General features: G+C 51.1%; 16 non-coding genes across 16 annotated transcripts; all 16 read right to left on the bottom strand.

Moving 5' to 3' along the window:
* Window positions 1–18: 18 nt before the first annotated feature.
* Window positions 19–137, bottom strand: LOC126321664 (5S ribosomal RNA). Its single transcript, XR_007558427.1, has one exon. It is a non-coding gene; the product is annotated as a 5S ribosomal RNA (ribosomal RNA).
* Window positions 138–1,223: 1,086 nt separating this feature from the next.
* Window positions 1,224–1,342, bottom strand: LOC126321663 (5S ribosomal RNA). Its single transcript, XR_007558426.1, has one exon. It is a non-coding gene; the product is annotated as a 5S ribosomal RNA (ribosomal RNA).
* Window positions 1,343–2,428: 1,086 nt separating this feature from the next.
* On the bottom strand, window positions 2,429–2,547 carry LOC126321661 (5S ribosomal RNA). The gene has a single exon (XR_007558424.1). It is a non-coding gene; the product is annotated as a 5S ribosomal RNA (ribosomal RNA).
* Window positions 2,548–3,633: 1,086 nt separating this feature from the next.
* LOC126321660 (5S ribosomal RNA) lies at window positions 3,634–3,752 on the bottom strand. The gene has a single exon (XR_007558423.1). It is a non-coding gene; the product is annotated as a 5S ribosomal RNA (ribosomal RNA).
* A 1,086-nt stretch (window positions 3,753–4,838) lies between these two features.
* Window positions 4,839–4,957, bottom strand: LOC126321659 (5S ribosomal RNA). The gene has a single exon (XR_007558422.1). It is a non-coding gene; the product is annotated as a 5S ribosomal RNA (ribosomal RNA).
* A 1,086-nt stretch (window positions 4,958–6,043) lies between these two features.
* Window positions 6,044–6,162, bottom strand: LOC126321658 (5S ribosomal RNA). The gene has a single exon (XR_007558421.1). It is a non-coding gene; the product is annotated as a 5S ribosomal RNA (ribosomal RNA).
* Window positions 6,163–7,248: 1,086 nt separating this feature from the next.
* Window positions 7,249–7,367, bottom strand: LOC126321657 (5S ribosomal RNA). The gene has a single exon (XR_007558420.1). It is a non-coding gene; the product is annotated as a 5S ribosomal RNA (ribosomal RNA).
* Window positions 7,368–8,453: 1,086 nt separating this feature from the next.
* On the bottom strand, window positions 8,454–8,572 carry LOC126321656 (5S ribosomal RNA). Its single transcript, XR_007558419.1, has one exon. It is a non-coding gene; the product is annotated as a 5S ribosomal RNA (ribosomal RNA).
* Window positions 8,573–9,658: 1,086 nt separating this feature from the next.
* LOC126321654 (5S ribosomal RNA) lies at window positions 9,659–9,777 on the bottom strand. The gene has a single exon (XR_007558418.1). It is a non-coding gene; the product is annotated as a 5S ribosomal RNA (ribosomal RNA).
* A 1,086-nt stretch (window positions 9,778–10,863) lies between these two features.
* Window positions 10,864–10,982, bottom strand: LOC126321653 (5S ribosomal RNA). Its single transcript, XR_007558417.1, has one exon. It is a non-coding gene; the product is annotated as a 5S ribosomal RNA (ribosomal RNA).
* Window positions 10,983–12,068: 1,086 nt separating this feature from the next.
* LOC126321652 (5S ribosomal RNA) lies at window positions 12,069–12,187 on the bottom strand. Its single transcript, XR_007558416.1, has one exon. It is a non-coding gene; the product is annotated as a 5S ribosomal RNA (ribosomal RNA).
* Window positions 12,188–13,273: 1,086 nt separating this feature from the next.
* Window positions 13,274–13,392, bottom strand: LOC126321651 (5S ribosomal RNA). Its single transcript, XR_007558415.1, has one exon. It is a non-coding gene; the product is annotated as a 5S ribosomal RNA (ribosomal RNA).
* Window positions 13,393–14,478: 1,086 nt separating this feature from the next.
* Window positions 14,479–14,597, bottom strand: LOC126321649 (5S ribosomal RNA). Its single transcript, XR_007558413.1, has one exon. It is a non-coding gene; the product is annotated as a 5S ribosomal RNA (ribosomal RNA).
* A 1,086-nt stretch (window positions 14,598–15,683) lies between these two features.
* Window positions 15,684–15,802, bottom strand: LOC126321648 (5S ribosomal RNA). Its single transcript, XR_007558412.1, has one exon. It is a non-coding gene; the product is annotated as a 5S ribosomal RNA (ribosomal RNA).
* A 1,086-nt stretch (window positions 15,803–16,888) lies between these two features.
* On the bottom strand, window positions 16,889–17,007 carry LOC126321689 (5S ribosomal RNA). Its single transcript, XR_007558452.1, has one exon. It is a non-coding gene; the product is annotated as a 5S ribosomal RNA (ribosomal RNA).
* A 1,086-nt stretch (window positions 17,008–18,093) lies between these two features.
* LOC126321647 (5S ribosomal RNA) lies at window positions 18,094–18,212 on the bottom strand. The gene has a single exon (XR_007558411.1). It is a non-coding gene; the product is annotated as a 5S ribosomal RNA (ribosomal RNA).
* Window positions 18,213–18,738: the final 526 nt, after the last annotated feature.

Raw genomic sequence — 18,738 nt, 5'->3', positions numbered from 1 at the left:
ATTTAAAAGAAGAGAGAGAGCCAACAGCACCCGGTGTTCCCAGGCGGTCACCCATCCAAGTACTAACCGGGCCCGATGTTGCTTAACTTCGGTGATCGGACGAGAACCGGTGTATTCAACATGGTATGGCCGTTGGCGTCCTTATACTGTAGCCGCACGGCAGAAGAATGCTTCGCCTCTCCTTCCAACACACGCAATCGCCATTTTCGGTGGCACATTTGACGCGAAGCACGTCCTTCCTCCTCGACACTCGCGGGAGACGCACCTTGTTATTGTCAACCAGCGCAGGTCTTGCGCGCGGCCGGGCGGCGGGTGGACTGCGCGGGGTGTGTCAGTGTCCTGCTGGACCGAGGGAAGCGTTCTCACCTGCCTGACACGCGTCGCGCTTCCAGATATTTGCGTAATTCGCATGGTGCATTCTCGGCTGTCCCCTTCCGTCCCGACTTGTCCCGACTTTGCTCGACTGCCGCTCGCTGCCGCTCGGGTCGTGGTCCATATGACAGCACAAGCACGAGAAACAACTGCGAGACTGGCGCCGGACTGACCGGCGTGTGCGAGGCGCCGTGTGCGGCCGTTCGGAGCTACTAGAGCAGTGCTGTTCCGTGCAATGCCGTGGAAAGGTGCGAAAACACGGACACAAGACACAGGCGGTTCGACAAAGCATCCATTTCTTCTAGCGGCGAAAGATAAATTTTTGTTTACAAATTTGCATTTGTACACTGCTACAAAACTATAAGCCCTGGCGTATTTCAGAACAGTCCTGTCGTGTCATACTCTTGTTATTTCTAGAGACACTTTGTCTGACTTCATTTTTTGGCTACCCCTGCCAGCCCTCTTTTCCAGAGTACCCAGGCGGTCACCGATCCGAATACTAACGATGTTGCTTATCGTCGGTGATCGTACCAGAACAGTTGATTTTCTGTTTTTTTAGTTTTTTATTTAATTATTTAGTTTTTTGGAATTTAGCGCTCCTACAAAACAGTAGGCTCTGACGCATTTCAAGTGCACATCTGTCGATTCGCAGTATTTCGTTACTTTCAGGGAGTTCCTACCACCCTTCCTTCGCGCATTCTTGCTCAAACTGAGTTCATTACTGTAATTTCGCATCTTACGTTTAATACAGTAGTTTAAAATGCTTGTGGGAGCATCTTTGTCGCACCTGAGAGTTAGTATGAAAAGAGGGCTGCCAGGTGTAGTGACATGAAATTTAAAAGAAGAGAGAGAGCCAACAGCACCCGGTGTTCCCAGGCGGTCACCCATCCAAGTACTAACCGGGCCCGATGTTGCTTAACTTCGGTGATCGGACGAGAACCGGTGTATTCAACATGGTATGGCCGTTGGCGTCCTTATACTGTAGCCGCACGGCAGAAGAATGCTTCGCCTCTCCTTCCAACACACGCAATCGCCATTTTCGGTGGCACATTTGACGCGAAGCACGTCCTTCCTCCTCGACACTCGCGGGAGACGCACCTTGTTATTGTCAACCAGCGCAGGTCTTGCGCGCGGCCGGGCGGCGGGTGGACTGCGCGGGGTGTGTCAGTGTCCTGCTGGACCGAGGGAAGCGTTCTCACCTGCCTGACACGCGTCGCGCTTCCAGATATTTGCGTAATTCGCATGGTGCATTCTCGGCTGTCCCCTTCCGTCCCGACTTGTCCCGACTTTGCTCGACTGCCGCTCGCTGCCGCTCGGGTCGTGGTCCATATGACAGCACAAGCACGAGAAACAACTGCGAGACTGGCGCCGGACTGACCGGCGTGTGCGAGGCGCCGTGTGCGGCCGTTCGGAGCTACTAGAGCAGTGCTGTTCCGTGCAATGCCGTGGAAAGGTGCGAAAACACGGACACAAGACACAGGCGGTTCGACAAAGCATCCATTTCTTCTAGCGGCGAAAGATAAATTTTTGTTTACAAATTTGCATTTGTACACTGCTACAAAACTATAAGCCCTGGCGTATTTCAGAACAGTCCTGTCGTGTCATACTCTTGTTATTTCTAGAGACACTTTGTCTGACTTCATTTTTTGGCTACCCCTGCCAGCCCTCTTTTCCAGAGTACCCAGGCGGTCACCGATCCGAATACTAACGATGTTGCTTATCGTCGGTGATCGTACCAGAACAGTTGATTTTCTGTTTTTTTAGTTTTTTATTTAATTATTTAGTTTTTTGGAATTTAGCGCTCCTACAAAACAGTAGGCTCTGACGCATTTCAAGTGCACATCTGTCGATTCGCAGTGTTTCGTTACTTTCAAGGAGTTCCTACCACCCTTCCTTCGCGCATTCTTGCTCAAACTGAGTTCATTACTGTAATTTCGCATCTTACGTTTAATACAGTAGTTTAAAATGCTTGTGGGAGCATCTTTGTCGCACCTGAGAGTTAGTATGAAAAGAGGGCTGCCAGGTGTAGTGACATGAAATTTAAAAGAAGAGAGAGAGCCAACAGCACCCGGTGTTCCCAGGCGGTCACCCATCCAAGTACTAACCGGGCCCGATGTTGCTTAACTTCGGTGATCGGACGAGAACCGGTGTATTCAACATGGTATGGCCGTTGGCGTCCTTATACTGTAGCCGCACGGCAGAAGAATGCTTCGCCTCTCCTTCCAACACACGCAATCGCCATTTTCGGTGGCACATTTGACGCGAAGCACGTCCTTCCTCCTCGACACTCGCGGGAGACGCACCTTGTTATTGTCAACCAGCGCAGGTCTTGCGCGCGGCCGGGCGGCGGGTGGACTGCGCGGGGTGTGTCAGTGTCCTGCTGGACCGAGGGAAGCGTTCTCACCTGCCTGACACGCGTCGCGCTTCCAGATATTTGCGTAATTCGCATGGTGCATTCTCGGCTGTCCCCTTCCGTCCCGACTTGTCCCGACTTTGCTCGACTGCCGCTCGCTGCCGCTCGGGTCGTGGTCCATATGACAGCACAAGCACGAGAAACAACTGCGAGACTGGCGCCGGACTGACCGGCGTGTGCGAGGCGCCGTGTGCGGCCGTTCGGAGCTACTAGAGCAGTGCTGTTCCGTGCAATGCCGTGGAAAGGTGCGAAAACACGGACACAAGACACAGGCGGTTCGACAAAGCATCCATTTCTTCTAGCGGCGAAAGATAAATTTTTGTTTACAAATTTGCATTTGTACACTGCTACAAAACTATAAGCCCTGGCGTATTTCAGAACAGTCCTGTCGTGTCATACTCTTGTTATTTCTAGAGACACTTTGTCTGACTTCATTTTTTGGCTACCCCTGCCAGCCCTCTTTTCCAGAGTACCCAGGCGGTCACCGATCCGAATACTAACGATGTTGCTTATCGTCGGTGATCGTACCAGAACAGTTGATTTTCTGTTTTTTTAGTTTTTTATTTAATTATTTAGTTTTTTGGAATTTAGCGCTCCTACAAAACAGTAGGCTCTGACGCATTTCAAGTGCACATCTGTCGATTCGCAGTGTTTCGTTACTTTCAAGGAGTTCCTACCACCCTTCCTTCGCGCATTCTTGCTCAAACTGAGTTCATTACTGTAATTTCGCATCTTACGTTTAATACAGTAGTTTAAAATGCTTGTGGGAGCATCTTTGTCGCACCTGAGAGTTAGTATGAAAAGAGGGCTGCCAGGTGTAGTGACATGAAATTTAAAAGAAGAGAGAGAGCCAACAGCACCCGGTGTTCCCAGGCGGTCACCCATCCAAGTACTAACCGGGCCCGATGTTGCTTAACTTCGGTGATCGGACGAGAACCGGTGTATTCAACATGGTATGGCCGTTGGCGTCCTTATACTGTAGCCGCACGGCAGAAGAATGCTTCGCCTCTCCTTCCAACACACGCAATCGCCATTTTCGGTGGCACATTTGACGCAAAGCACGTCCTTCCTCCTCGACACTCGCGGGAGACGCACCTTGTTATTGTCAACCAGCGCAGGTCTAGCGCGCGGCCGGGCGGCAGGTGGACTGCGCGGGGTGTGTCAGTGTCCTGCTGGACCGAGGGAAGCGTTCTCACCTGCCTGACACGCGTCGCGCTTCCAGATATTTGCGTAATTCGCATGGTGCATTCTCGGCTGTCCCCTTCCGTCCCGACTTGTCCCGACTTTGCTCGACTGCCGCTCGCTGCCGCTCGGGTCGTGGTCCATATGACAGCACAAGCACGAGAAACAACTGCGAGACTGGCGCCGGACTGACCGGCGTGTGCGAGGCGCCGTGTGCGGCCGTTCGGAGCTACTAGAGCAGTGCTGTTCCGTGCAATGCCGTGGAAAGGTGCGAAAACACGGACACAAGACACAGGCGGTTCGACAAAGCATCCATTTCTTCTAGCGGCGAAAGATAAATTTTTGTTTACAAATTTGCATTTGTACACTGCTACAAAACTATAAGCCCTGGCGTATTTCAGAACAGTCCTGTCGTGTCATACTCTTGTTATTTCTAGAGACACTTTGTCTGACTTCATTTTTTGGCTACCCCTGCCAGCCCTCTTTTCCAGAGTACCCAGGCGGTCACCGATCCGAATACTAACGATGTTGCTTATCGTCGGTGATCGTACCAGAACAGTTGATTTTCTGTTTTTTTAGTTTTTTATTTAATTATTTAGTTTTTTGGAATTTAGCGCTCCTACAAAACAGTAGGCTCTGACGCATTTCAAGTGCACATCTGTCGATTCGCAGTGTTTCGTTACTTTCAAGGAGTTCCTACCACCCTTCCTTCGCGCATTCTTGCTCAAACTGAGTTCATTACTGTAATTTCGCATCTTACGTTTAATACAGTAGTTTAAAATGCTTGTGGGAGCATCTTTGTCGCACCTGAGAGTTAGTATGAAAAGAGGGCTGCCAGGTGTAGTGACATGAAATTTAAAAGAAGAGAGAGAGCCAACAGCACCCGGTGTTCCCAGGCGGTCACCCATCCAAGTACTAACCGGGCCCGATGTTGCTTAACTTCGGTGATCGGACGAGAACCGGTGTATTCAACATGGTATGGCCGTTGGCGTCCTTATACTGTAGCCGCACGGCAGAAGAATGCTTCGCCTCTCCTTCCAACACACGCAATCGCCATTTTCGGTGGCACATTTGACGCAAAGCACGTCCTTCCTCCTCGACACTCGCGGGAGACGCACCTTGTTATTGTCAACCAGCGCAGGTCTTGCGCGCGGCCGGGCGGCGGGTGGACTGCGCGGGGTGTGTCAGTGTCCTGCTGGACCGAGGGAAGCGTTCTCACCTGCCTGACACGCGTCGCGCTTCCAGATATTTGCGTAATTCGCATGGTGCATTCTCGGCTGTCCCCTTCCGTCCCGACTTGTCCCGACTTTGCTCGACTGCCGCTCGCTGCCGCTCGGGTCGTGGTCCATATGACAGCACAAGCACGAGAAACAACTGCGAGACTGGCGCCGGACTGACCGGCGTGTGCGAGGCGCCGTGTGCGGCCGTTCGGAGCTACTAGAGCAGTGCTGTTCCGTGCAATGCCGTGGAAAGGTGCGAAAACACGGACACAAGACACAGGCGGTTCGACAAAGCATCCATTTCTTCTAGCGGCGAAAGATAAATTTTTGTTTACAAATTTGCATTTGTACACTGCTACAAAACTATAAGCCCTGGCGTATTTCAGAACAGTCCTGTCGTGTCATACTCTTGTTATTTCTAGAGACACTTTGTCTGACTTCATTTTTTGGCTACCCCTGCCAGCCCTCTTTTCCAGAGTACCCAGGCGGTCACCGATCCGAATACTAACGATGTTGCTTATCGTCGGTGATCGTACCAGAACAGTTGATTTTCTGTTTTTTTAGTTTTTTATTTAATTATTTAGTTTTTTGGAATTTAGCGCTCCTACAAAACAGTAGGCTCTGACGCATTTCAAGTGCACATCTGTCGATTCGCAGTGTTTCGTTACTTTCAAGGAGTTCCTACCACCCTTCCTTCGCGCATTCTTGCTCAAACTGAGTTCATTACTGTAATTTCGCATCTTACGTTTAATACAGTAGTTTAAAATGCTTGTGGGAGCATCTTTGTCGCACCTGAGAGTTAGTATGAAAAGAGGGCTGCCAGGTGTAGTGACATGAAATTTAAAAGAAGAGAGAGAGCCAACAGCACCCGGTGTTCCCAGGCGGTCACCCATCCAAGTACTAACCGGGCCCGATGTTGCTTAACTTCGGTGATCGGACGAGAACCGGTGTATTCAACATGGTATGGCCGTTGGCGTCCTTATACTGTAGCCGCACGGCAGAAGAATGCTTCGCCTCTCCTTCCAACACACGCAATCGCCATTTTCGGTGGCACATTTGACGCAAAGCACGTCCTTCCTCCTCGACACTCGCGGGAGACGCACCTTGTTATTGTCAACCAGCGCAGGTCTTGCGCGCGGCCGGGCGGCGGGTGGACTGCGCGGGGTGTGTCAGTGTCCTGCTGGACCGAGGGAAGCGTTCTCACCTGCCTGACACGCGTCGCGCTTCCAGATATTTGCGTAATTCGCATGGTGCATTCTCGGCTGTCCCCTTCCGTCCCGACTTGTCCCGACTTTGCTCGACTGCCGCTCGCTGCCGCTCGGGTCGTGGTCCATATGACAGCACAAGCACGAGAAACAACTGCGAGACTGGCGCCGGACTGACCGGCGTGTGCGAGGCGCCGTGTGCGGCCGTTCGGAGCTACTAGAGCAGTGCTGTTCCGTGCAATGCCGTGGAAAGGTGCGAAAACACGGACACAAGACACAGGCGGTTCGACAAAGCATCCATTTCTTCTAGCGGCGAAAGATAAATTTTTGTTTACAAATTTGCATTTGTACACTGCTACAAAACTATAAGCCCTGGCGTATTTCAGAACAGTCCTGTCGTGTCATACTCTTGTTATTTCTAGAGACACTTTGTCTGACTTCATTTTTTGGCTACCCCTGCCAGCCCTCTTTTCCAGAGTACCCAGGCGGTCACCGATCCGAATACTAACGATGTTGCTTATCGTCGGTGATCGTACCAGAACAGTTGATTTTCTGTTTTTTTAGTTTTTTATTTAATTATTTAGTTTTTTGGAATTTAGCGCTCCTACAAAACAGTAGGCTCTGACGCATTTCAAGTGCACATCTGTCGATTCGCAGTGTTTCGTTACTTTCAAGGAGTTCCTACCACCCTTCCTTCGCGCATTCTTGCTCAAACTGAGTTCATTACTGTAATTTCGCATCTTACGTTTAATACAGTAGTTTAAAATGCTTGTGGGAGCATCTTTGTCGCACCTGAGAGTTAGTATGAAAAGAGGGCTGCCAGGTGTAGTGACATGAAATTTAAAAGAAGAGAGAGAGCCAACAGCACCCGGTGTTCCCAGGCGGTCACCCATCCAAGTACTAACCGGGCCCGATGTTGCTTAACTTCGGTGATCGGACGAGAACCGGTGTATTCAACATGGTATGGCCGTTGGCGTCCTTATACTGTAGCCGCACGGCAGAAGAATGCTTCGCCTCTCCTTCCAACACACGCAATCGCCATTTTCGGTGGCACATTTGACGCAAAGCACGTCCTTCCTCCTCGACACTCGCGGGAGACGCACCTTGTTATTGTCAACCAGCGCAGGTCTTGCGCGCGGCCGGGCGGCGGGTGGACTGCGCGGGGTGTGTCAGTGTCCTGCTGGACCGAGGGAAGCGTTCTCACCTGCCTGACACGCGTCGCGCTTCCAGATATTTGCGTAATTCGCATGGTGCATTCTCGGCTGTCCCCTTCCGTCCCGACTTGTCCCGACTTTGCTCGACTGCCGCTCGCTGCCGCTCGGGTCGTGGTCCATATGACAGCACAAGCACGAGAAACAACTGCGAGACTGGCGCCGGACTGACCGGCGTGTGCGAGGCGCCGTGTGCGGCCGTTCGGAGCTACTAGAGCAGTGCTGTTCCGTGCAATGCCGTGGAAAGGTGCGAAAACACGGACACAAGACACAGGCGGTTCGACAAAGCATCCATTTCTTCTAGCGGCGAAAGATAAATTTTTGTTTACAAATTTGCATTTGTACACTGCTACAAAACTATAAGCCCTGGCGTATTTCAGAACAGTCCTGTCGTGTCATACTCTTGTTATTTCTAGAGACACTTTGTCTGACTTCATTTTTTGGCTACCCCTGCCAGCCCTCTTTTCCAGAGTACCCAGGCGGTCACCGATCCGAATACTAACGATGTTGCTTATCGTCGGTGATCGTACCAGAACAGTTGATTTTCTGTTTTTTTAGTTTTTTATTTAATTATTTAGTTTTTTGGAATTTAGCGCTCCTACAAAACAGTAGGCTCTGACGCATTTCAAGTGCACATCTGTCGATTCGCAGTGTTTCGTTACTTTCAAGGAGTTCCTACCACCCTTCCTTCGCGCATTCTTGCTCAAACTGAGTTCATTACTGTAATTTCGCATCTTACGTTTAATACAGTAGTTTAAAATGCTTGTGGGAGCATCTTTGTCGCACCTGAGAGTTAGTATGAAAAGAGGGCTGCCAGGTGTAGTGACATGAAATTTAAAAGAAGAGAGAGAGCCAACAGCACCCGGTGTTCCCAGGCGGTCACCCATCCAAGTACTAACCGGGCCCGATGTTGCTTAACTTCGGTGATCGGACGAGAACCGGTGTATTCAACATGGTATGGCCGTTGGCGTCCTTATACTGTAGCCGCACGGCAGAAGAATGCTTCGCCTCTCCTTCCAACACACGCAATCGCCATTTTCGGTGGCACATTTGACGCGAAGCACGTCCTTCCTCCTCGACACTCGCGGGAGACGCACCTTGTTATTGTCAACCAGCGCAGGTCTTGCGCGCGGCCGGGCGGCGGGTGGACTGCGCGGGGTGTGTCAGTGTCCTGCTGGACCGAGGGAAGCGTTCTCACCTGCCTGACACGCGTCGCGCTTCCAGATATTTGCGTAATTCGCATGGTGCATTCTCGGCTGTCCCCTTCCGTCCCGACTTGTCCCGACTTTGCTCGACTGCCGCTCGCTGCCGCTCGGGTCGTGGTCCATATGACAGCACAAGCACGAGAAACAACTGCGAGACTGGCGCCGGACTGACCGGCGTGTGCGAGGCGCCGTGTGCGGCCGTTCGGAGCTACTAGAGCAGTGCTGTTCCGTGCAATGCCGTGGAAAGGTGCGAAAACACGGACACAAGACACAGGCGGTTCGACAAAGCATCCATTTCTTCTAGCGGCGAAAGATAAATTTTTGTTTACAAATTTGCATTTGTACACTGCTACAAAACTATAAGCCCTGGCGTATTTCAGAACAGTCCTGTCGTGTCATACTCTTGTTATTTCTAGAGACACTTTGTCTGACTTCATTTTTTGGCTACCCCTGCCAGCCCTCTTTTCCAGAGTACCCAGGCGGTCACCGATCCGAATACTAACGATGTTGCTTATCGTCGGTGATCGTACCAGAACAGTTGATTTTCTGTTTTTTTAGTTTTTTATTTAATTATTTAGTTTTTTGGAATTTAGCGCTCCTACAAAACAGTAGGCTCTGACGCATTTCAAGTGCACATCTGTCGATTCGCAGTGTTTCGTTACTTTCAAGGAGTTCCTACCACCCTTCCTTCGCGCATTCTTGCTCAAACTGAGTTCATTACTGTAATTTCGCATCTTACGTTTAATACAGTAGTTTAAAATGCTTGTGGGAGCATCTTTGTCGCACCTGAGAGTTAGTATGAAAAGAGGGCTGCCAGGTGTAGTGACATGAAATTTAAAAGAAGAGAGAGAGCCAACAGCACCCGGTGTTCCCAGGCGGTCACCCATCCAAGTACTAACCGGGCCCGATGTTGCTTAACTTCGGTGATCGGACGAGAACCGGTGTATTCAACATGGTATGGCCGTTGGCGTCCTTATACTGTAGCCGCACGGCAGAAGAATGCTTCGCCTCTCCTTCCAACACACGCAATCGCCATTTTCGGTGGCACATTTGACGCGAAGCACGTCCTTCCTCCTCGACACTCGCGGGAGACGCACCTTGTTATTGTCAACCAGCGCAGGTCTTGCGCGCGGCCGGGCGGCGGGTGGACTGCGCGGGGTGTGTCAGTGTCCTGCTGGACCGAGGGAAGCGTTCTCACCTGCCTGACACGCGTCGCGCTTCCAGATATTTGCGTAATTCGCATGGTGCATTCTCGGCTGTCCCCTTCCGTCCCGACTTGTCCCGACTTTGCTCGACTGCCGCTCGCTGCCGCTCGGGTCGTGGTCCATATGACAGCACAAGCACGAGAAACAACTGCGAGACTGGCGCCGGACTGACCGGCGTGTGCGAGGCGCCGTGTGCGGCCGTTCGGAGCTACTAGAGCAGTGCTGTTCCGTGCAATGCCGTGGAAAGGTGCGAAAACACGGACACAAGACACAGGCGGTTCGACAAAGCATCCATTTCTTCTAGCGGCGAAAGATAAATTTTTGTTTACAAATTTGCATTTGTACACTGCTACAAAACTATAAGCCCTGGCGTATTTCAGAACAGTCCTGTCGTGTCATACTCTTGTTATTTCTAGAGACACTTTGTCTGACTTCATTTTTTGGCTACCCCTGCCAGCCCTCTTTTCCAGAGTACCCAGGCGGTCACCGATCCGAATACTAACGATGTTGCTTATCGTCGGTGATCGTACCAGAACAGTTGATTTTCTGTTTTTTTAGTTTTTTATTTAATTATTTAGTTTTTTGGAATTTAGCGCTCCTACAAAACAGTAGGCTCTGACGCATTTCAAGTGCACATCTGTCGATTCGCAGTGTTTCGTTACTTTCAAGGAGTTCCTACCACCCTTCCTTCGCGCATTCTTGCTCAAACTGAGTTCATTACTGTAATTTCGCATCTTACGTTTAATACAGTAGTTTAAAATGCTTGTGGGAGCATCTTTGTCGCACCTGAGAGTTAGTATGAAAAGAGGGCTGCCAGGTGTAGTGACATGAAATTTAAAAGAAGAGAGAGAGCCAACAGCACCCGGTGTTCCCAGGCGGTCACCCATCCAAGTACTAACCGGGCCCGATGTTGCTTAACTTCGGTGATCGGACGAGAACCGGTGTATTCAACATGGTATGGCCGTTGGCGTCCTTATACTGTAGCCGCACGGCAGAAGAATGCTTCGCCTCTCCTTCCAACACACGCAATCGCCATTTTCGGTGGCACATTTGACGCAAAGCACGTCCTTCCTCCTCGACACTCGCGGGAGACGCACCTTGTTATTGTCAACCAGCGCAGGTCTTGCGCGCGGCCGGGCGGCGGGTGGACTGCGCGGGGTGTGTCAGTGTCCTGCTGGACCGAGGGAAGCGTTCTCACCTGCCTGACACGCGTCGCGCTTCCAGATATTTGCGTAATTCGCATGGTGCATTCTCGGCTGTCCCCTTCCGTCCCGACTTGTCCCGACTTTGCTCGACTGCCGCTCGCTGCCGCTCGGGTCGTGGTCCATATGACAGCACAAGCACGAGAAACAACTGCGAGACTGGCGCCGGACTGACCGGCGTGTGCGAGGCGCCGTGTGCGGCCGTTCGGAGCTACTAGAGCAGTGCTGTTCCGTGCAATGCCGTGGAAAGGTGCGAAAACACGGACACAAGACACAGGCGGTTCGACAAAGCATCCATTTCTTCTAGCGGCGAAAGATAAATTTTTGTTTACAAATTTGCATTTGTACACTGCTACAAAACTATAAGCCCTGGCGTATTTCAGAACAGTCCTGTCGTGTCATACTCTTGTTATTTCTAGAGACACTTTGTCTGACTTCATTTTTTGGCTACCCCTGCCAGCCCTCTTTTCCAGAGTACCCAGGCGGTCACCGATCCGAATACTAACGATGTTGCTTATCGTCGGTGATCGTACCAGAACAGTTGATTTTCTGTTTTTTTAGTTTTTTATTTAATTATTTAGTTTTTTGGAATTTAGCGCTCCTACAAAACAGTAGGCTCTGACGCATTTCAAGTGCACATCTGTCGATTCGCAGTGTTTCGTTACTTTCAAGGAGTTCCTACCACCCTTCCTTCGCGCATTCTTGCTCAAACTGAGTTCATTACTGTAATTTCGCATCTTACGTTTAATACAGTAGTTTAAAATGCTTGTGGGAGCATCTTTGTCGCACCTGAGAGTTAGTATGAAAAGAGGGCTGCCAGGTGTAGTGACATGAAATTTAAAAGAAGAGAGAGAGCCAACAGCACCCGGTGTTCCCAGGCGGTCACCCATCCAAGTACTAACCGGGCCCGATGTTGCTTAACTTCGGTGATCGGACGAGAACCGGTGTATTCAACATGGTATGGCCGTTGGCGTCCTTATACTGTAGCCGCACGGCAGAAGAATTATTCGCCTCTCCTTCCAACACACGCAATCGCCATTTTCGGTGGCACATTTGACGCGAAGCACGTCCTTCCTCCTCGACACTCGCGGGAGACGCACCTTGTTATTGTCAACCAGCGCAGGTCTTGCGCGCGGCCGGGCGGCGGGTGGACTGCGCGGGGTGTGTCAGTGTCCTGCTGGACCGAGGGAAGCGTTCTCACCTGCCTGACACGCGTCGCGCTTCCAGATATTTGCGTAATTCGCATGGTGCATTCTCGGCTGTCCCCTTCCGTCCCGACTTGTCCCGACTTTGCTCGACTGCCGCTCGCTGCCGCTCGGGTCGTGGTCCATATGACAGCACAAGCACGAGAAACAACTGCGAGACTGGCGCCGGACTGACCGGCGTGTGCGAGGCGCCGTGTGCGGCCGTTCGGAGCTACTAGAGCAGTGCTGTTCCGTGCAATGCCGTGGAAAGGTGCGAAAACACGGACACAAGACACAGGCGGTTCGACAAAGCATCCATTTCTTCTAGCGGCGAAAGATAAATTTTTGTTTACAAATTTGCATTTGTACACTGCTACAAAACTATAAGCCCTGGCGTATTTCAGAACAGTCCTGTCGTGTCATACTCTTGTTATTTCTAGAGACACTTTGTCTGACTTCATTTTTTGGCTACCCCTGCCAGCCCTCTTTTCCAGAGTACCCAGGCGGTCACCGATCCGAATACTAACGATGTTGCTTATCGTCGGTGATCGTACCAGAACAGTTGATTTTCTGTTTTTTTAGTTTTTTATTTAATTATTTAGTTTTTTGGAATTTAGCGCTCCTACAAAACAGTAGGCTCTGACGCATTTCAAGTGCACATCTGTCGATTCGCAGTGTTTCGTTACTTTCAAGGAGTTCCTACCACCCTTCCTTCGCGCATTCTTGCTCAAACTGAGTTCATTACTGTAATTTCGCATCTTACGTTTAATACAGTAGTTTAAAATGCTTGTGGGAGCATCTTTGTCGCACCTGAGAGTTAGTATGAAAAGAGGGCTGCCAGGTGTAGTGACATGAAATTTAAAAGAAGAGAGAGAGCCAACAGCACCCGGTGTTCCCAGGCGGTCACCCATCCAAGTACTAACCGGGCCCGATGTTGCTTAACTTCGGTGATCGGACGAGAACCGGTGTATTCAACATGGTATGGCCGTTGGCGTCCTTATACTGTAGCCGCACGGCAGAAGAATGCTTCGCCTCTCCTTCCAACACACGCAATCGCCATTTTCGGTGGCACATTTGACGCGAAGCACGTCCTTCCTCCTCGACACTCGCGGGAGACGCACCTTGTTATTGTCAACCAGCGCAGGTCTTGCGCGCGGCCGGGCGGCGGGTGGACTGCGCGGGGTGTGTCAGTGTCCTGCTGGACCGAGGGAAGCGTTCTCACCTGCCTGACACGCGTCGCGCTTCCAGATATTTGCGTAATTCGCATGGTGCATTCTCGGCTGTCCCCTTCCGTCCCGACTTGTCCCGACTTTGCTCGACTGCCGCTCGCTGCCGCTCGGGTCGTGGTCCATATGACAGCACAAGCACGAGAAACAACTGCGAGACTGGCGCCGGACTGACCGGCGTGTGCGAGGCGCCGTGTGCGGCCGTTCGGAGCTACTAGAGCAGTGCTGTTCCGTGCAATGCCGTGGAAAGGTGCGAAAACACGGACACAAGACACAGGCGGTTCGACAAAGCATCCATTTCTTCTAGCGGCGAAAGATAAATTTTTGTTTACAAATTTGCATTTGTACACTGCTACAAAACTATAAGCCCTGGCGTATTTCAGAACAGTCCTGTCGTGTCATACTCTTGTTATTTCTAGAGACACTTTGTCTGACTTCATTTTTTGGCTACCCCTGCCAGCCCTCTTTTCCAGAGTACCCAGGCGGTCACCGATCCGAATACTAACGATGTTGCTTATCGTCGGTGATCGTACCAGAACAGTTGATTTTCTGTTTTTTTAGTTTTTTATTTAATTATTTAGTTTTTTGGAATTTAGCGCTCCTACAAAACAGTAGGCTCTGACGCATTTCAAGTGCACATCTGTCGATTCGCAGTGTTTCGTTACTTTCAAGGAGTTCCTACCACCCTTCCTTCGCGCATTCTTGCTCAAACTGAGTTCATTACTGTAATTTCGCATCTTACGTTTAATACAGTAGTTTAAAATGCTTGTGGGAGCATCTTTGTCGCACCTGAGAGTTAGTATGAAAAGAGGGCTGCCAGGTGTAGTGACATGAAATTTAAAAGAAGAGAGAGAGCCAACAGCACCCGGTGTTCCCAGGCGGTCACCCATCCAAGTACTAACCGGGCCCGATGTTGCTTAACTTCGGTGATCGGACGAGAACCGGTGTATTCAACATGGTATGGCCGTTGGCGTCCTTATACTGTAGCCGCACGGCAGAAGAATTATTCGCCTCTCCTTCCAACACACGCAATCGCCATTTTCGGTGGCACATTTGACGCGAAGCACGTCCTTCCTCCTCGACACTCGCGGGAGACGCACCTTGTTATTGTCAACCAGCGCAGGTCTTGCGCGCGGCCGGGCGGCGGGTGGACTGCGCGGGGTGTGTCAGTGTCCTGCTGGACCGAGGGAAGCGTTCTCACCTGCCTGACACGCGTCGCGCTTCCAGATATTTGCGTAATTCGCATGGTGCATTCTCGGCTGTCCCCTTCCGTCCCGACTTGTCCCGACTTTGCTCGACTGCCGCTCGCTGCCGCTCGGGTCGTGGTCCATATGACAGCACAAGCACGAGAAACAACTGCGAGACTGGCGCCGGACTGACCGGCGTGTGCGAGGCGCCGTGTGCGGCCGTTCGGAGCTACTAGAGCAGTGCTGTTCCGTGCAATGCCGTGGAAAGGTGCGAAAACACGGACACAAGACACAGGCGGTTCGACAAAGCATCCATTTCTTCTAGCGGCGAAAGATAAATTTTTGTTTACAAATTTGCATTTGTACACTGCTACAAAACTATAAGCCCTGGCGTATTTCAGAACAGTCCTGTCGTGTCATACTCTTGTTATTTCTAGAGACACTTTGTCTGACTTCATTTTTTGGCTACCCCTGCCAGCCCTCTTTTCCAGAGTACCCAGGCGGTCACCGATCCGAATACTAACGATGTTGCTTATCGTCGGTGATCGTACCAGAACAGTTGATTTTCTGTTTTTTTAGTTTTTTATTTAATTATTTAGTTTTTTGGAATTTAGCGCTCCTACAAAACAGTAGGCTCTGACGCATTTCAAGTGCACATCTGTCGATTCGCAGTGTTTCGTTACTTTCAAGGAGTTCCTACCACCCTTCCTTCGCGCATTCTTGCTCAAACTGAGTTCATTACTGTAATTTCGCATCTTACGTTTAATACAGTAGTTTAAAATGCTTGTGGGAGCATCTTTGTCGCACCTGAGAGTTAGTATGAAAAGAGGGCTGCCAGGTGTAGTGACATGAAATTTAAAAGAAGAGAGAGAGCCAACAGCACCCGGTGTTCCCAGGCGGTCACCCATCCAAGTACTAACCGGGCCCGATGTTGCTTAACTTCGGTGATCGGACGAGAACCGGTGTATTCAACATGGTATGGCCGTTGGCGTCCTTATACTGTAGCCGCACGGCAGAAGAATGCTTCGCCTCTCCTTCCAACACACGCAATCGCCATTTTCGGTGGCACATTTGACGCGAAGCACGTCCTTCCTCCTCGACACTCGCGGGAGACGCACCTTGTTATTGTCAACCAGCGCAGGTCTTGCGCGCGGCCGGGCGGCGGGTGGACTGCGCGGGGTGTGTCAGTGTCCTGCTGGACCGAGGGAAGCGTTCTCACCTGCCTGACACGCGTCGCGCTTCCAGATATTTGCGTAATTCGCATGGTGCATTCTCGGCTGTCCCCTTCCGTCCCGACTTGTCCCGACTTTGCTCGACTGCCGCTCGCTGCCGCTCGGGTCGTGGTCCATATGACAGCACAAGCACGAGAAACAACTGCGAGACTGGCGCCGGACTGACCGGCGTGTGCGAGGCGCCGTGTGCGGCCGTTCGGAGCTACTAGAGCAGTGCTGTTCCGTGCAATGCCGTGGAAAGGTGCGAAAACACGGACACAAGACACAGGCGGTTCGACAAAGCATCCATTTCTTCTAGCGGCGAAAGATAAATTTTTGTTTACAAATTTGCATTTGTACACTGCTACAAAACTATAAGCCCTGGCGTATTTCAGAACAGTCCTGTCGTGTCATACTCTTGTTATTTCTAGAGACACTTTGTCTGACTTCATTTTTTGGCTACCCCTGCCAGCCCTCTTTTCCAGAGTACCCAGGCGGTCACCGATCCGAATACTAACGATGTTGCTTATCGTCGGTGATCGTACCAGAACAGTTGATTTTCTGTTTTTTTAGTTTTTTATTTAATTATTTAGTTTTTTGGAATTTAGCGCTCCTACAAAACAGTAGGCTCTGACGCATTTCAAGTGCACATCTGTCGATTCGCAGTGTTTCGTTACTTTCAAGGAGTTCCTACCACCCTTCCTTCGCGCATTCTTGCTCAAACTGAGTTCATTACTGTAATTTCGCATCTTACGTTTAATACAGTAGTTTAAAATGCTTGTGGGAGCATCTTTGTCGCACCTGAGAGTTAGTATGAAAAGAGGGCTGCCAGGTGTAGTGACATGAAATTTAAAAGAAGAGAGAGAGCCAACAGCACCCGGTGTTTCCAGGCGGTCACCCATCCAAGTACTAACCGGGCCCGATGTTGCTTAACTTCGGTGATCGGACGAGAACCGGTGTATTCAACATGGTATGGCCGTTGGCGTCCTTATACTGTAGCCGCACGGCAGAAGAATGCTTCGCCTCTCCTTCCAACACACGCAATCGCCATTTTCGGTGGCACATTTGACGCGAAGCACGTCCTTCCTCCTCGACACTCGCGGGAGACGCACCTTGTTATTGTCAACCAGCGCAGGTCTTGCGCGCGGCCGGGCGGCGGGTGGACTGCGCGGGGTGTGTCAGTGTCCTGCTGGACCGAGGGAAGCGTTCTCACCTGCCTGACACGCGTCGCGCTTCCAGATATTTGCGTAATTCGCATGGTGCATTCTCGGCTGTCCCCTTCCGTCCCGACTTGTCCCGACTTTGCTCGACTGCCGCTCGCTGCCGCTCGGGTCGTGGTCCATATGACAGCACAAGCACGAGAAACAACTGCGAGACTGGCGCCGGACTGACCGGCGTGTGCGAGGCGCCGTGTGCGGCCGTTCGGAGCTACTAGAGCAGTGCTGTTCCGTGCAATGCCGTGGAAAGGTGCGAAAACACGGACACAAGACACAGGCGGTTCGACAAAGCATCCATTTCTTCTAGCGGCGAAAGATAAATTTTTGTTTACAAATTTGCATTTGTACACTGCTACAAAACTATAAGCCCTGGCGTATTTCAGAACAGTCCTGTCGTGTCATACTCTTGTTATTTCTAGAGACACTTTGTCTGACTTCATTTTTTGGCTACCCCTGCCAGCCCTCTTTTCCAGAGTACCCAGGCGGTCACCGATCCGAATACTAACGATGTTGCTTATCGTCGGTGATCGTACCAGAACAGTTGATTTTCTGTTTTTTTAGTTTTTTATTTAATTATTTAGTTTTTTGGAATTTAGCGCTCCTACAAAACAGTAGGCTCTGACGCATTTCAAGTGCACATCTGTCGATTCGCAGTGTTTCGTTACTTTCAAGGAGTTCCTACCACCCTTCCTTCGCGCATTCTTGCTCAAACTGAGTTCATTACTGTAATTTCGCATCTTACGTTTAATACAGTAGTTTAAAATGCTTGTGGGAGCATCTTTGTCGCACCTGAGAGTTAGTATGAAAAGAGGGCTGCCAGGTGTAGTGACATGAAATTTAAAAGAAGAGAGAGAGCCAACAGCACCCGGTGTTCCCAGGCGGTCACCCATCCAAGTACTAACCGGGCCCGATGTTGCTTAACTTCGGTGATCGGACGAGAACCGGTGTATTCAACATGGTATGGCCGTTGGCGTCCTTATACTGTAGCCGCACGGCAGAAGAATGCTTCGCCTCTCCTTCCAACACACGCAATCGCCATTTTCGGTGGCACATTTGACGCAAAGCACGTCCTTCCTCCTCGACACTCGCGGGAGACGCACCTTGTTATTGTCAACCAGCGCAGGTCTTGCGCGCGGCCGGGCGGCGGGTGGACTGCGCGGGGTGTGTCAGTGTCCTGCTGGACCGAGGGAAGCGTTCTCACCTGCCTGACACGCGTCGCGCTTCCAGATATTTGCGTAATTCGCATGGTGCATTCTCGGCTGTCCCCTTCCGTCCCGACTTGTCCCGACTTTGCTCGACTGCCGCTCGCTGCCGCTCGGGTCGTGGTCCATATGACAGCACAAGCACGAGAAACAACTGCGAGACTGGCGCCGGACTGACCGGCGTGTGCGAGGCGCCGTGTGCGGCCGTTCGGAGCTACTAGAGCAGTGCTGTTCCGTGCAATGCCGTGGAAAGGTGCGAAAACACGGACACAAGACACAGGTGGTTCGACAAAGCA

This window comes from Schistocerca gregaria, unplaced genomic scaffold, assembly GCF_023897955.1.
Source record: "Schistocerca gregaria isolate iqSchGreg1 unplaced genomic scaffold, iqSchGreg1.2 ptg000758l, whole genome shotgun sequence".
Classification (NCBI taxonomy): domain Eukaryota; kingdom Metazoa; phylum Arthropoda; class Insecta; order Orthoptera; family Acrididae; genus Schistocerca; species Schistocerca gregaria.
This window is presented reverse-complemented; position numbering and strand designations above follow the sequence as displayed.